Source organism: Megalobrama amblycephala, linkage group LG20 (genome assembly GCF_018812025.1).
Source record: "Megalobrama amblycephala isolate DHTTF-2021 linkage group LG20, ASM1881202v1, whole genome shotgun sequence".
In the NCBI taxonomy this organism is placed as follows: Eukaryota; Metazoa; Chordata; class Actinopteri; order Cypriniformes; family Xenocyprididae; genus Megalobrama; species Megalobrama amblycephala.
The window spans coordinates 4,395,394-4,413,785 of record NC_063063.1 but is presented as its reverse complement, the minus strand read 5'-3'; the positions used below and the strand labels follow the sequence as shown (position 1 = coordinate 4,413,785).

Sequence of the window (18,392 nt, the reverse complement as noted above, 5' to 3'; positions counted from 1 at the left end):
CCTCGCAACCTAACATTGCGCACAAGAACTTTGTCACCCTCCTCTAAAGTAGAAGCAACTATGCGTTCATCGAATCTTCTTTTGTTACGCTCTGCTAATTTAGCAGCATTCTTCTTAGCTATCTCATAGCTCTCTCATAACCGGTCTTTCAGATCTTTCACGTACTGAGAGTGGGATTTTTCAGGAGATTCTATTGGCAAGCCAAAAGCCAAATCCACTGGCAAGCGAGGCAGCCGCCCAAACATGAGCTCATAAGGAGCATACCCAGTTGTATCATTGCGCGTACAATTGTATGTGTGCACTAGGGGCTTTACAAACTCCTTCCACTTAGATTTTTTCTCATTCTCCAAAGTTCCCAGCATTTGGAAGCATCCGGTTGAAACGTTCTACCGGGTTACCTCTGGGGTGGTAGGGCGTGGTACGAATCTTATGGATACCCGCAACATGACACAATTCCTTGATTGTGTGGGATTCGAAATCGGGCCCTTGGTCACTATGTAGCTTCTCAGGAAACCCATAGTGTACCAAGAAATTTTCCCACAGACATTTTGCGACCGTACGAGCTGTTTGGTTCTGGGTCGGTATCGCCACGGCGTACTTCGTGAAATGGTCGGTGATAACCAATATGTTCTTGGTATTGCTGTGGTCTGGCTCTAACGATAAAAAGTCCATGCAGACCAACTCCAAAGGCCTACCGGTTTGAATATTGACCAGAGGAGTGGCTCTGTCTGGAGGAGTTTTTCTGCACACGCAACGTTCACAGGTTTTGATCTTTTTTTCAACCGTTTGGGACATTTTAGGCCAGAAGAACCTGGACCTCACTAAGTCCAGGGTCCTCTCAATACCCAAGTGCCCCATGTCATCGTGGAGGCTGCGCAACACTATCTCCCTTAGCTTAGCTGGTAGCACTAACTGATAATTCAGAGTCCCTTGTTCCTGCTTCCTCCTATACAGCACCCCATCCCTCAGTTCAAGTCGACTCCACTCCCTCAACCACAATACCATATCAGGTGGCTGACCCCTCAGAGTACCTGGCCTAGTCCCATACTTCATCCATTCAATTACTACCTCAAGCTCTGGATCTTTCCTTTGCCATTCTGCTAATGTGGCCTCTGATATGTTAGAGAGATCAGGAAGACCATGCTCAACCTCGTGTTGAAATTCATTCGGCAAAGCATCAACGCTATGAGTGAGGGACTCGACCAATGTAACTGGAGAGTGTGCCAAGTCAGGGCTTTCGGGCAACCCAGTCACCTGATGCCTCTCACAAATGGCATTCACCACATCCGCCATGAGAACTTCAGACCCAGTTTCAGGCTCCGCCAGATGGTGGAGTGTGAACTGCTTGATCCTTTCTCTTTCTTTCTGAGAGACTATATCATCCAAAGGCTCACCATGCGGACGCCGGGAAAGCCCGTCCGCGTCCTGGTTTTGACTCCCAGCCCTGTATTGGAGCTTAAAAGTATATGTCGACAAACTGGACAGCCAGCGGTAACTGGTAGCGTCAAGCTTTGCAGAAGTCAAAACATACGTCAGGGGATTACTGTCGGTTACAACAGTGAAATCTGCACCATAGAAAAAGTCGCTGAACTTGGCTGTGACAGCCCACTTTAAGGCCAAAAATTCAAGCTTATGTGTGGGGTATTTTGTTTCTAATTGGCTTATTTAATATAGATAATAACTTTGAATTTGACTATGAATACAATTCTTCCAAATGACACTTTGAAATACCTTTTTCATTCTTGTTCTTCAGAAAAATAACAACAACAAAAATAAAATAAAAATAAAACCAAATAATTTGACAGTGGAATTTGAGAGTAGAAAATCAGTAGAAAACTGCTTACACGAGATCTGTCTTCCGCAATTGAGTTCTGAGCGACACAGTTCAGTCAGAAAAAAAAACAAAGGACAAGCGTGTGTACAACAAAGACTATAGAATAACACAAGACATGTCACTCGTACTGTTTTGAATGGGAGAAAGTGTAACGCGCAATATGGCGGAATAAGTCCCGCCTTCTAAAGCAAAGAGCCAATCGCCGACTGGTAAAGTCATCGTGTCAATTCAGCGGCCGTTAGAATCACCGGTTTCTATAGAAACAGTCAGACGCGTGCCTCCGAAGAGACGCGCATTTAGGTCTGCACATGCGCATTAGCTTGATCCAGCCTGAAAAAAATACAGGTTTTTTGATTTGAGTGTTTAGAAACTATATTTATGAGTCGGTTGTTGTTAGATTTCATTGGTGATTTCAAATATGAAATTTAATCGTAAGGTTGACGAACAGTTTTGGAGAATCTGATGTTTCCCCATTCAAAGAGATAGGAGCTGCATGATGCCCAGGATGCCCGAGAGGCGTTTCAAAGATGGCCGCCGAGTGAAATGACTTGTCTTAAAGGGACTTTGGTGTACAATCCTACCACCTTCTTGATTCACGTAGCTCGATCCTTATATGGGCATGGCTCGCCAGTTCCTGCTCACAGGCTCTTTCTAGTGCAATGCAGGGACAGTTCAAGTTCAAAGTCTTCTTCAACAATTGTTCGATTCCAGAAAATATACTGCACCCGACTCAAGAGATGATGGAAAACAGAAGATAGGGAAAAGAAAGACAGAGAGGGGAAAAAAAAACCCAACCTTGCAAAAGACAAGGCCAAAGATACAATTAGACATTCTATTCAAGATATACATCATTACAGCAGTTAATCTGTGAATAAACAACATTTCAACATAATTAACTCCATGCTCATTTAACATTAACACATTGAAATTTGCATAGACATGCTAAGAGCATTTTTCAAATGACGCGCTTAGGCCTCATCTGCCCGTATCACATGTGCGTCACGATCGGCCATTTCTCATAACTCGAATACACAACAAAAACCCATTAAAATAACACTTGTAAACTGCTTAAAGTAACTTTTAAATCTGAACATTAGTTATTTAACACATTCACTCGATAATCCTCCCGTTTTTAACAGAGGATTAGCTTTTATACATCTTTTATATGTACTACTGCACATAATACAACCGCATATGATGGTTAAACACCATTTACAGAACACACAAAACTACCTCTGTAATTGAGGATTTAATCACTTCACTTACCAAGAGAATTCGAATTTTCTAGTTATGAATTTTCCAGACAGGCAAAACTCCAACCTCTGGAAGTTTCTCTCTCCTCTGTAACAGTTTGCACCAGCATCAACCATGATAATTGACTGACAACGTTCAATTCACATTCTTTTCTCTCAAAATCTGTTATTTCACTTGACACAACTGTTGATTTATGTGTTCTAATTCTGTTTCTTTTTCTTTTTCAGGACCGCGTCGGAGCTGCTGCTTCTCTCTCGCATTCGCGCGTTCTCGCTTCGTCCTCTCTCTCGCACAGCTCCGATCATAAGGGCGGGGCTAACTCTTCGCTCTCCTTATAGGACCAATCTTCAATTTTTTTTATTTGAATAATTTTTCAAATTAGTTTTATTTCTTTTTGAATTTATGCATTTTCCTATTTTCTATTTCACAAATGTTATTAAAATAAAATACTGATTTACATATTCACGAGTGTTATGGTTTTTATTCCCTTTTCTATTTTACATTAACAAGGCTCTTAGTAACCTGGGTTACAAACAGTCAATTGGTTATTTGTTTCTTGGGCTGATTCTCATAAGGGTAAACCCATTTCATGTCAGCGCCTGTCCCATCGGGTAGTGGAAGCTATTATAGTAGGTTATAATAGCATGGGTCTCTGTCCTCTGGAAGGGCTGAGGGCTCATTCTACCAGAGGTATGGCCACCTCATGGGCACTATTTAAGGGCATTTCAGTTCAGGACATTTGTGCAGCAGCAAGTTGGGCATCGCCTCACACATTTGTCCAATTTTATAAACTTGATGTTACTGAGCCATTGCTGGCTCATTCCCTCCTAAGTGAGTAAAAAAAAAAAGTTTATGGGTTTTTTTTGTTTACATATATTCCTGTTCTATTCATAGAATAGTTACGGGTGTTGTAATATGTTACATACATCATTGAGTTGGTTGACACGACTGCTTTGGACAGAATATCTGTTATACGGGAGTTGTCTATATCCCTTAGTGAGATACTGAGCAAATGTTTGAAAGAGAACAGTTAGGTTACTCTGATAACATGAGTGAGGTATCTCACCACACTTCCCTCCTTGCAGTGCACAGAGAAGAGATATGCGGAGAATGAAGTAGGGACCACCGGCAGTGGTATATATTTAAGGAGGCTGGACTCCCGCATCACTGTTGTGATTGGTCTGTCAACTGACAGACATGGTGTAATTGGTGCTTCCAGGTTCTGTCACGCCCAGAGGCATTTTCCTTAGTGATATACCTCACTCATGTTATCAGAGAACCTAATGTTCACGGGTGGCATGGACGTTACGTGCTGCTGCAGAACGCTTTGAAGTGGAACTTCCTTCAAACAGTGACTTCATAAAGCCATAAACAAACCAAGATGAGTCAAGAGGACATTGAACGTGTTGGAGTGACCATGATGCAGGAAACAGATCCGGTAGGTTACATCACCTACAGCTACAACAGAAACACCTCTTGTTTTTGTATCGTTACAAACACGCTTCAGATGTTTGTTGGTCATGTAGCCTATTATGTTCTTAAAGACATACTGCATGCATTCAGTATCGTTTCAATTTAATGTTGACTATGAGCAGGACTGCAGAGAGTTTCTTCAAACAACATACCATATTAAAACAAGACTGTGCATGTGTGTTTGTCATCATAACCACGGGAACATATTTTATCAGGGCGGTGTGGGGCTTGAGGAGTATTTCGAACAAATGCTTTAATCAAGACCTCTATGTTCAGTTTTTTTCTTTTCTTTTTTTCTTGTCAGACAGAGGTGCGCAAATGCATTTTTGCGAGACAGTCCCGAAATAGCAAGCACTGTGCTACGTCCTGCAAGACGTATTAGCAGTGTCCTTTATATGAAAATAAAAAAAAATAATAATATTTTTAATGAAATAAATATATTACATTTTTCATAATTTCGCATATTTATAAAAGAAGAACAAGATACCACCAGATCAAAATAACATTTTAGTTCCGCTGTACACTAAATAATGATTAGGGGTAAATTGGGACACTTTTTGCCATTGAGATAACTCAAAAAAATGTCTTAATTATCCCTAATATAATGAGCAAATATAACAACTATAGTCTGGTATTTTGTTGACGGTGATATTTGGAACAACCTACCTAAACAAATCCTTTGTGCAGCGATCAATAAACTGGATTTTAATTCAAGTAAGCAATGATCATTTTCTCTCTTCACACAGCTACTGTCTAGTCATTTCCCACACACGCTCTCGTGCCTCTCCTCTGTAGCCGCACCCTGCGTGCTTGTTACCCTTGCCTCCGGTTTCACAGACAAGGCTTAAGCTAGTCCCAGACTAAAATGCACGTTTGAGCTGTTTAACTGAAAGTAACTTGCACTGACACATCTTAAAATGAGTCAGTGCCATTGTTTTATCTTAAGATGCGCCCAAGTAATGTTTTCTTTCTAGTAAATGTTTAGAAAAGTACTTAAATGCCTTAATTCAACTAAGGCCTAATCCTAAGCCCTGTCTGTAAAACCGGGCCCTGATTTCTCAGGACTCACCCGGACTTCCTCGTTCACGGGTGGCATGGACGTTACCGTGCTGCTGCAGAATGCTTTGAAGTGGAACTTCCTACAAACAGCGACTTCATAAAGTCCATAAACAAACCAAGTAGATCAAGATGGACAGTTCTCTCTTCTTGTTAGCTACTGTATGTCCCAATTCAGGGGCTGTGCACTTCGAAGTGCATGAAAGGGTTGGGGCTTTGGAGTGGAGGAAGGTCTAAATGAGATGCAGGGTTGCCAGGTGTTCACAACAAAACCATACAAAAAGTAGCGAAATCAAGACAACAGTGTAAAAGTAGCCCAATTTCAGACTTGGCAACAATAAGCTGAGCATCTTTACATGTCCTAGCAGCTGTGTTACAGTTGACAGTGGGCGTTTGTGAGTGGATTTTATCGGGGAAAGGGATGCAGAAACGTATTATGACTCTATTGGGTTTTGTGCTTCAATGCTTCAATGCTGACGACGACGGGATACCGGACCATATAAACAGGTAAAATATGTATGGTTAAACTGTGTAATGTCAACCATGGACCATGGATCTGTTTTGCATGTTGAAATATTTTATGGTTTGATTTGAGTGTGTAAGTTAATTTCTTTTATTGTTCCCTCTTTCTGAATATATCTCGGTTACATGGCAGCCGTCGATTGAGTCAGCCCTGCAAACCTGTTGGTAGACAGTGCAGTGCACTGTGGAAATATGCACTCATCCCAGATGTTGTCCTGTGGGCAGAGGCTTTACCAGGGTTTCTAATGTGGATCCCATCCAAGTCCAGCAGCTCCACCAGGGTCAACCTGCTCAGCCGAATGAAAGTGTACACAAAAATGTTTTGTTCTATTTTTTGTACTGTTAATTTAAAATTGTATGTTGTTTTTCTGATGGTAAACCTAAGTTATGTTGTAAATAGTTGTAAAAAAAATACTTTGAGTAGGCTAATTTATAAAATGATTTGTCAAAATCATTAACATGAAAAAAATGTATAGAATGTTTTGTCAAATAATAACCTGCATTAAAAAATAATGTACATAATTCTATTTTATTTACACATTAACATGCATAAAAAATACAAAATATACAGAAATGACCTATTTCTGTATTTTATATATGTAGCGCCCCCTACCTGTCTTTATGTTAATTAAGTAGGGCAGTGCACCAGATTCTTTAACTATGTGCCTAAGTTAGGCCCCTCTGATGTCACAATGAAGTAATTCTCCTTTAGCAAGTTATTTATAATTATGAACTATACTCAAATGTTATATATAATGCATTATACATATACAAATAATATATAGTCAAGAACAAACTCCTTTTGCAATAATAAACTCTTAGATGAGTAACAAAATATAAAGAATTTAATTAGAACAGAAATAGTGTCAAAAACAGCCGTAATGACTGAATTTGAGAATGTGATGTATTCACACAATCACAGTGACTGTAAATCTGACTTTTAGATGAGATAAGCAAATTCTGCGCAAAACTGATCACTAGTGATCACCGCGAGATGCATGCTGGTTAGAAATGTCCGAGGGTGGGCCGCCTTGCTGATGTCATGTCGACGTGTGTCAAAAACCTCTCGCGAGGGCAAGGTGGCCTCATCGGATTCTGCAGTCAAGTGCAGTTGCTCTCCACCGACTGCGCTGACCAAAAGCACAATGGGAAACGACTTGCTGACGACACAGCTTATATGCTTATTAGTTTAAACAACCGTGATGATCTCTTTTTAAAATGTTTGATTTTAAAACTATAATACCATGCTTTTATGTGTATAAATTATTGTGAATATTCCTAAAGTATCTGACAGTGCAATCTCTCTGTAGGTTATGTGATTGTTATCAGATTTATAAAAATATATCAAAACATGTCTGTAATTAAAATAAAAATGATTGATACACACCTTCGAATGCAATAAATAACAAGTACTTTGGGTGTATTGTTCATTATGTTTATTTTAATATAAAAGCAACAGAACTTAAAGGGCACCTATTATGCAAAATTCACTTTTACATGGTGTTTGACCATAAATGTGTGTTGGCAGTGTGTGAGCAAAACCACCCTAGAATGAGAAAAATCCACCCAGTGGTTTTTTTACAATCTCAATAATTCATAAGCACTGTCTCAGAACGCCCTGTTCTAAGATTGCTCTCACTGTGACGTAGAATTGCGCTAAGCCCCACCCACGTGGTTTGATTGACAATCTGGTTTTGGCATAGACCCCGCCCTCGGTGATCTGTCAACCATCCTCCATTGTTTCAACGACAGCCGGTAATGTCTCCTAAGAAAGTGTTCTGTTGTGGGATGTAATAATGAACATAGTAGTTTTCACTTACTTCCGACATCAGAGCCACTGAAAACGCAGTGGATGGATTTTATTTACGAAGGAAAGGCGCCACTCAAAATTCCAAAATGTTTGCGCGAATCATTTTTTGACTGACTGTTTTGAGAACGAGGTCAATTCAAAGCAGGTCTTGCTTCAAAGTTAATCCTCAAGTGTGGATCGTTGCTTACTGTTCGCGATCCAACGTCACCTCCAGAAGAAGTAAGTGTATTTAATGTTTTTTGAGCAAATAGTCATTTCAGTCGATGTCAGCCAGTTCAATAACAAATGCGTCTAAAGTTGTTGTTGTCGTCGTAGAATGTCTGTGTATATAATTTAAACCTTGTTTGTATAGTGTGTATCCACACGTATATATATATATTTTTTAAAGATATTGTATTAAAAACTGTGTATGTTTACTTAGCAAACGTTATCACAGTATTTGTGTTTGTAGTTTCAAAAAATTGCGCGAACGTTATCACAGTGTGTGTGTGTGTGTGTGTTGCACATCCATAATTGCAAAGGGGACGCGATTAAAACTCTATAAGTACATACATGTATCAAATAACCATTCAGAGACGTCCTGCTCCATTCTCAATTGTGTTTCTTCTGCCGGAGTCTCTTCATCATCTGGGTCTGATTCCGGTTCAAACATGTACGGCTGAATGCCATACAAAACAGCGGGTCTCTCACTCTCAGCCATTCTGCTTCTACCCTCTGTTTATTGCCATAGGTATGCAAGTTACGCCCTCATCCAAAGGCAGGGCGGGGATATGCAGCTCATTTATATTTAAGGTGGTACACACCAAAACAGCTCTTTTTAAAACAGGCCCCAAAAATGACATTTTCAAATGGTTATAATAAATTAACTGTGGGGTATTTTGTGCTGAAACTTCACAAATACATTCTGGGGACACCCAAGACCAATATTACATCTTGTAAAAAGGGGCATAATAGGTGCCCTTTAAATTACATCCAGTTTATCAGCAAAAAAGCATGAGTGTGAATCCAGTGTGAATCTGGATTAAACCTGAGTTGACAGAGAAAGTTTATATCGAGCGTTGTGCAACAGTTGATCCTGAAACCAGGTTGGATTTATCTGGATTTGTCAACTCTAAACCTACTCTGAAACTCTGAGTTTGTTCAACTAGGCCACTGGTCTGTCTGGCTTTCCTGATGAAAAGGATGGGTGGGAATCTAATGATGAAATAGAGGTATTGGGGTAAAGTGAGCCATTTACCCTAGCTTTGTGATTGATTATCATTCTGACCTTCCTTGAGCAAAAGCATTAGAAAAGATAAACCCTGCATCCCAATATGCATACTATCCACCCTATCCGCCCTAAATAGTATTGAAAATTACTAATGTCACATACTATTTAGGATGGATAGTATGCACATTGAGATGCAGGCAAAGTGTTACAAGTTGAACTCAGTATTTTTTCCTCAATAGATCACATGATCAGCTTAATATACTAGCTTTATCTTGCTAACTTGGTGAGTGATCCCAGACCACTGTTATCATGTTTTAGTGCATTAATTAAAAGTGATTTCTGTTATTAATTTTAGAGCTGGATTCCAGATTTGTTTAAAAAGAGAGTGTGCACAACATTTGTGGAGGACTCTTCCAGGTAAGATATCTTACTTGGTGAGTATTCAGTCTTGATAGATTCCTTCTGTAGGACAGATCCTCTGTCTGTTGTTTTGTAGCAATGGCGGTCTGTGTCAGTGTGGGTCCACGCGAGAAGCACACCCTTCAGGATCCCTGGGCGATAACTTTGAACAGCCCACAGATGCCTATGGAAAGCTGGTGTTCAAAGGGGCTGAAGCGAGACACAGCTATGTGAGTTCCTCTCCATTGTGGCTGAACTGTATATGAGCTATAAATGTAGAGCCTGAGCGCAGGCATTTCACACACTTTAGAACGTGAGCGCAGATTTCACTCACATTGGATGCATCAGCGTCACATTTGCATAGGCTGTACTATTTAAATTCGTGATTGGTTGACTGCCAATTCAAAATATTAAATAGAACGAAAAAATAATGTTAACTGGTTAATGGCCATTTCAAATTAGTGTTTCTGTTCAGAATGATTAAATTAGATTTTTTGTTTCCATTTCTGGTTATGTTCCGGTCAAAATTTCATTCGTTTACGGTTTTCAATCCTTCAACCGGTTCAGAGCCCTGTACAAAACTACTTTTACATAAAAATAGCATTCAGTGGCAACCAGTAATGATGTATCTTGACTTGACAATATCAATATCCCTTGGGATAATTCAACATTTGGGAAGGGAAAAAAAGAAACGGAAAACCCCATTAAATTCAATGCAAACAAAAAACACTTTCCCACAAACCTGTGAAGCAGAATAAAATTACCCTCAATAAACAAACAAACAATAAACCCTCCCAGCTGATAATAGCCTTTTTGTTTATACACTGCATTCCAAATTATTATGCAAGTGACATATCAGTGTATGTTTCAGTAGAATAAACATTCAAATTTTAGTTTTTCTAAGAAAATGTTTGTTTATTTATCCATGTCTTTTTAGATAACTGGTATCAATGTCAGACAAAATAATTTGCCAGGTCTATGGAAACCCTACTTAGAGGTTGTTCCACATTATTAAGCAAGTCACAGTTCTCATGCAATATGGGGAGGAAGAAAGATCTTTCTGAAGATGAAAAGCATGAAATGGTGCAATGTTGTGCAAAAGGCATGAAAACAACTAATATTGTGTGAAAACTGAATGTAGATTATCAAATTATCATAAGAACTCAGCAGAACTAAGCAGAACTCAGTCAGATAAAGGCTTATTAATGAAAGTTCCTGTCAAAAAAAATTTAAAATTGTAAAATATTAAAAGGGCAGCAGTGTTGAGCAGCAAACAGGTATTTGAAACTGCTGTCGTCTCTGGAGTCTCAAGAAGCTCTCCATGCAGGCTGGCAGTTGTGCGTAAAGATGCATTTTAGCCACCACTAACCAAACCTCACAAAAAGAAACATTTACAGTGGGTGTTGAAATACATTTTCAAACAGTTTTATTGCTGTAGTGTTTTTTTGCAGCATGGGATAGTGCATAGTGCATTGTATTTCAGAAGGCACTATCCTCCTTTTTATACTATAGCTGAAAATGGCCAGTTACGAACTCCACAAAACTTGCAAAAGTAATTTTAATACCCTCAGAGACCCTAAAGGGACCTTACATCTCACTTCCCAATATTCCAGCCCAAATCATCACCCGCTAGCTCCTTGCTGACGTCGCAGTCTTGTTGGAACGTGGTGGCCATTCACCAACCATCCAGAAATCCATCCATTTAGACCATCCATTGTAGTACGGCATTAGTAGGTGAATAAAACTATTTAAAAATGAGTCTTCATGTATTTCTAAACCCACTGTAAATGTTTCTCTTTGTGAGCTTTGGTTTGGAGTGGCTGAAATGCATCTTTACTGCCAGCCTGCATGGAGAGCTTCTTGAGACTCCAGAAGCTTCAAATACCTGTTTGCTGCTTAACACTGGCTTTTTTTATATAGAGCCAGCAGCAATATCACCCTGTAGCCCAAGACAGCCCAAGCAGGGCTGAGCCTGGTTAGTACCTGGATGGGAGACCTCCTGGGAAAACTAGGTTGCTGCTGGATGTGGTGTTAGTGAGGACAGCAGGGGGTGCTTACTCCTGTGGTCTGTGTGCATCCAAACACCCCAGTATAGTGATGGGGACACTATACTGTCAAAAAGTACGTCCTTCGGATGAGACATTAAACCAAGGTCCTGACTCTCTGTGGTCGTTAAAAAATCCCAGGATGTCCTTTGAAAAGAGAAGGAGTGTAACCCCAACATCCTGGCCAAATTTGCCTATTGGCCTCTGTCCATCATGGTCTTCTAATCATCCCCATACATTGATTGGCTTCATCACTCTGTCTCCCCTCCACCAATAAGCTGGTGTGTGGTGGGCGTTCTGGCGCAATATGGCTGCCGTCGCATCATCCAGGTGGATGCTGCACATTGGTGGTGGTTGAGGAGATTCCCCCTTCAATATGTAAAAGCGCTACATAAATGTAAGGAATTATTATGATTATTATTATAGCTGCCCTTTTACAGTTTTTCTCTATTGGTTTGGCTCACTTCTTGAAACAGAAATTACATTCTCAAAACTCTAAGATCATTTGGCAAAACAGTCTTACAGTTCAGTACAACACTATAGCTCACTTGCAAAAGCTCATACCTTTCCCAAAACTGTTCACTCATGTGTCAAAACTAAATTTCCTTCTCATTTAAACAGTCAGTGCCCCCAAAATGCTTAGTTCCTTTGGCATTGTATAAGCACTGCAAGTCAAAATGTTTTGATGTTTTGTCACTATGGAAGAGGACCATTGAAATATCCCTCATGTCCACTTTTCAGTCTTAGCCCAGTCCTTCATTGACAATGGTTACTGTACTGTTTTTTGTCTAGCTAACAGAATACAATTGTGTATAAAACTGAAAAAAAGAAATAGGATTTTAGGGTAAGATAGCCTCCAAGGTTTGACATCACACATTGCACTCATACTGCCAAGGAAATTGTAACCATTATCATTCACAAAAAGAAAATGTATACAGAATAATATACTGTAATGTAAACACACAAACAAAAAACAATGAAAATTATATGCAGCCTACAGTGCTGTAAATAAAGCTGGAGTTTCACAACCAACAGTTCTTCACTGGTCGCTTGTTTCCTTCCAATGCCATTATTCTCTACAATAGCGTAAAAAAGAAAACATCAAATCAGTCATACAGAATACACTACAGTTACAGACAATTACATAGGAACGTTCTATGTTCTCCACAAGTTCAATATACTACTGGCCACTACTCCAGTGGTTCCAAACCTGTGGTACATGTACCCCTATGCAGAGGTAATACAGGGGGTATTTGACAGAAAGGGGAGGGGGGAAATCATCAATGACTAGACTTACTGAAATGTTACAGTAAAACCCACAGTATTAGATAGATTTACATGGGAGGCACTAATTGCAGCTCTTTGACCCTTTTTCTTATTGTATGTTATATTCTTCAAAATAAGGATTATAATGATAATTGCAGTTTTTAGGCAAAATGTTGAAGTCAGATAAATCAAATACTTTCATACCTGGATTATCTGGATACACAAATCAGGTAAAGTGGGTACTGAAGCCAAAAAAGTTTGGGAACCACTGCTTAATTGTAAAAAGGTTGTGATGGGCAACCAGAAACTGACTTACATTTTACATGTTAGTCAAGTTCTAGTTTCTCCTGACTGTCAATTGCTGTAATAAATTGCCTAGTGCCTTGTGGAACAATTGCCTAGTGGTTTAGAGGTTTGTCCATGTTGTTTTGAGAATGTAATTTCGGTTTCAAGAAATGAGAGAAAAACTTAATTTTTTGACAGGAACTTTCATTAATAAGCCTTTATCTGACTGAGTTCTGCTGTGCTCTAAATCACTCACAAATCTTATGATAATTCAATAATCTCCATTCAGTTTTCACACAATATTAGTTGTTTTCATGCCTTTTTTTCATGCCTTTTCATGTACAACATTGGACCACTTCATGCTTTTCATCTTCAGAAAGATCTTTCTTCCTCCCATATTGTATGAGAACTGTGACTTGCTTAATAATGTGGAACAACCTCTAAGTAGGCTTTCCATAGATCTGGCAAATTATTTTGTCTGAGATTGATACCAGTTATCTAAAAAGACATGGATAAATAAACAAACAAACATTTTCTTAGAAAAACTAAAATCTGAATGTTTATTCTACTGAAATCTTACTGATGTCACTTGCATAATAATTTGGAATGCGGTGTAAGGGAATTAAAACACACAAAGGTAACAATAGCCAATCACAGTTCTCAAAAACACAATAAAAAAAAAAAAACACAATTAAAGAAAACACAAATCAAATAGACAACAAAACACCAATTGTTCTTAAAACGCACAAACACGGTGATGCCGGAAAAAATATAACCGCATTTTATAATGTGATGACTTTCCCTTTAACATCGCTTTGCTTTAAATACATGTGCGGTCCTGCGCGTGAAGTGCATCAAGACGCGCCGCGTCTAGCAGCAAGCAGCTCACGGTATCAGTATCTGGACGACGCGGACAGACCCACTTTTTAAAACTTTTTTTTAACTGATTTTAACTTAGCTGAACTGATTCAAGGCTTTAGAACGCAATGTCTTGTGCTAGATGCTGCAAGACACGAGCGCAACAGTTCTGCACGTCCTTCTAGCGCATGTTTACATAGAGAAACAAAGAAAAAGTAGCGCATTGGAATGGAAAAGCGCGTTCTGTGTGAATAGCCCCAAAGAAAACAATGTGTTCGAATTTTAAAGACGTGGTGCGGCGCTGCGCTTCTCGACCGATGTGCAACCCTTCACTCACTGAACCCTGTAGTCTTCAGTAGTCCAATAAAAATACAAATCATACAAAAATACAGTTTCTGAAAACGTTCAATGAGGTACTGTACTTAAAATGTTGAAATGTTGAAATTAACAATGAACAATACTTTTATTAACCTTACAGATGGAATCTTATTATAAAGTGTTACCATTTCATATAAATCCAAACAGTCATGATTAAAGATGACCAACTTTAAATATCTACACAAAGGCCATATCATCGACATTAGACACATATTGTATGTATACATTATTTGCTTCCATTTTACACTTTATTTGCTTCCATTTTAGAACACTGATTATTATTTAAATAAGATTTGTATTGTATTACAGTGATGATAAAAGAGAACTGAAATCGAATGCATTTCTGATTTGTTTAAAAAGTATATGTCTGCTGCATGACGATACAGTTTGCTTTCTCATGACACTAGTTTTAATTATGCAACTTTGCTGCATAACGAATCGATAAAAGCGACCAGCTGGATATAAACTAATGCAAATAGATGGTAACAATCATGATATTAAACATTTGGGTCGAACTTGTGTGTGTTTTTGTCTCATTGTTTTAAAGAAGAAAGTGCAGGATAAAAAAGTAATTTTTGCCTTAAAGAATGAATTGATTCTGAACTGCCGAAATGAGTCTTCAGCAATTCCAGTCTCACTTCCTGTTACAAACTTACATAACAATTAAAAAAATTTGCATAATGGCAGCCGGTTGCTCACGAACAACATCTATTTTGACCCGCCTTCAAACAATGAGACTGGAAGACCGAGACTGGATTGGAAGAGTTTGGTTTGTGTTGTTGATATGTTGACATGACATCTTTACGGTGTGAAAGGAAATCCACTTTTGTTATAAAATATAAATATCACAGTTCATGCTGTGATATTTATATTTTATAACAGACCTAAAGGTTCAGATGTTTTGGTAATGGCATTTATTCAAGCAAAATTAAAGGCTGATAACTTTCACTTTGTGATTAAGAAGATTGAGTGAATGTAGGTAATAGTTCTGGTGGATGAAGGGCCCCCTCAAGAGGTAAAGCCCAGGGACCCCTTGTAGTCTTAATGCCTACCTTCAGCACAATTGACTGTTGTTTGCAATCACATGGTTCTGGTGACGCACAAAATTAATGTGGAGGGCAAGCAGTGCAAATTAGAATGGAAGAGATGGAGAAAAGTCCGTACAGTGCTGGTTTAGAAAGGTATAAACAGAAAATCACAACATACTTTGGATGTGAACCTTATGTTATGAAGAGGAGCGATTTTTCTACTTAATTGAAAGACTTGATTGCCATCGAGGAGGTAGATATAGAGAATGTGAAGCTGCCGTCACGCCACATTCAGTTTTAGTCTGGTTTGTTTATATCGCCCTGCCTATCTGCTAGTGAAGTTAGAGCAGTATTTTTGATTTTCTGTCATGATTGTGAAAAATATCGCTATTGTAGGTCATTTATGCTGAATCGAGAATTGCAACAGGAGCTCACATCATGCAGGGGTGGAGCCAGGATGTGGAGACACCCTTGGCCTAAGCTTGGCCACCACGCTCACAACTGCTGTTTCGGTCTACTTTTTTGTTGACAAGATATGCATTTAAACGCAGAACCGTCTCTTTAAGACCACAAAAAAAAAAAAAAAAAAAAAAAAAAAAAAGGGAGAATTTTCAGACACACATTCCAACTTCGCCTCAGCGCCAGGCTCAAGTCAAACGTGCACAGAAATGATACAGGCAAAGCCACTGGAAGGCAAGCCTGCAACCTTTAGCCAAAACGGCTAATGCTAGCTCTCTGCCTCGGCAGTACGCAGGGAAGGAGACCAGAGCCTGTTTTTTTGAATGGATGTCAATGGATGAGAGGCTTCACTATGCTGATTAAACAGCTTTTGTGGGGAAATAGCTAATAATTTAATTAATCGACAGCCTGTTCTCTAATCTTTAGCATGTTTTACACTAAACAATATTTTCGTTGGGAACTATGTGCAGGACTTAGCTTGATAAAAATGTATTTTTTTTAAGAGAAAAGCAGTGTGAGGGACCGAGGAGCCAAGGACAAGGAACACCAGCAATTTACCATAAATATGGGTTTTTATTAGAACCCAAGGGAAAAATGTCAACTTTACAACTCAATCTTTCACAACACAAAAATAAATAAATAAATAAATAAATAAATAAATAAATATAGGCAAACAATGAAAGCAACAAACTAAAACTGACTTGACCTTGAATGAACAAAGCAACAACTTATAAAGGAAAGGATGGGCCCATTACAAATTAAGAGGGGAAACAAATGAGACTCAACATTTAACATATAACACCAAATAAATCAAAATAGAATCATACAAAGAAATATATCAAATCAAAATAAAGAAAAGCAAAATGTAATCAAATACCGCAAATGTACAACTACATAAACCAATTAACAAAAAGCAACAACGTTTCCTTCTCCCCCGGGCAACTTCAGCAAATGGAAAGTCCGGGCGGAACCAATAATGTTTAAAAGCCCTGTTCTGGCCAGACACCAATTCTCGCGACACCAGGATGCGGCTGCAACAGACCCTCGGTGCGTTCCAAACGGGATATATCGCCCTCCGAAGGGCACTTCGGAGTGAAAATAATCATGGCCGCCATATTGAAGGGTCGTTCCAAACCAAAGTGCTCAAAACTGGTCACTTCAAAGGGCCCTTCGGAATGAAGGATTTCGAAGGGAACAACTGATGGACACTTCGGGCCCCCATGATCCTTTGCACAGGGAAGTTGTTTGACGTCACAGAATGGGTACAGGAGGTTAGGAGTTCGATTTTAACTATAAAGGTATGTATAAAATTTTTCTGTACTACTGTAATATTTAAACGAGTTAGATTTGGTACATTATTATGGTCAAAATGACATTGTACTTAAAAAAAAAAAATACTTTACAGCTCATTTATCAGTCCATTCAAATGTTTCAAATACATAGATACAATATAGCCTACATGCGGTAAACCTAAACATAAATAAATAAATAAATAATAACGTTAAACAAAAGGCGCAGCTTGCACAATTTATCCTCCTTGATTGTCTTGGAGTAAAAATGAACGTTAAGATGACGCTGAAGTGCGTTCCAAAAGAACAGTTTTTTTTACCCCTACACCCTTCATCCCTTCGAAGCTCTCACTCCGGAGGGTAAACCCTCTGAAGGGATTAGGGCATAGGGATGAGCCCTTCCGAATGGAACGCAGGGAGAGTCGGGATCGCCACCCGTTAACGGTAAACTTAGGGTGTGTCTCAATCAGTTCCCTAGCTCCCGAGCTCGTGAATCAGTATATCGTGTACACGAATTCGGGCACTGATAAGGACAGTAAAAGATGCTGGTTCACTACACATTGGGACACTTATGACTCTATTTCCGGCGACGTGACAATGTCCTCATTGTACAACATCACTACTGGTATTTATGAACAACAACAGAGCTGATATTTTCTGACATTACTTGTAATGTTATTTAAAGTACATTATGATTAATTATTTGCTTGTTACATATACGTGCAACATTTCAGCCGTGAATAAATTATAAATGTTAGCTAGATTATGTTCATTACCTGTCTAGCGATGTATGTTTATGCTGAAATATAAAATAACGGTTTGTATTTTTAAAAACATCTATCGCATATCGTTATGTGTAATGAGTTGGCTCACGTGATTCAAGTTTCGCGCTTCAGAACTTCCGTTAAGGGAGCATAGTGAGCATCGATGCTCCCTGGTTTTCACGGTGCATTGTGGGACTTTTCAGGGAGCGAACGTTTCAGTGCCCTGGAAGGATTCTGCGATTGAGACAGCCCTTAAAATGGCCGACTCCCTGGTCAGTGCCCTGACTACTGAACTAGGGAGCTGATTGAGACACAGGGTTAAACTCAAAAGATAGAAACAAATATAAGAAACCGATACAATGTAACTAATTTGTGTGCACTCCAAATCAGTAACAATGTATATAAAAAGTATGTAATAAATATGTAAACCAAATAAAGAATTAATGATTATTGTTCGTTTTG

General features: G+C 38.9%; 1 pseudogene; it reads left to right on the top strand.

Moving 5' to 3' along the window:
- Nucleotides 1-4,285: 4,285 nt before the first annotated feature.
- LOC125256050 overlaps nt 4,286-18,392 on the top strand; it is a 122,829-nt pseudogene continuing 108,722 nt past the window's right edge.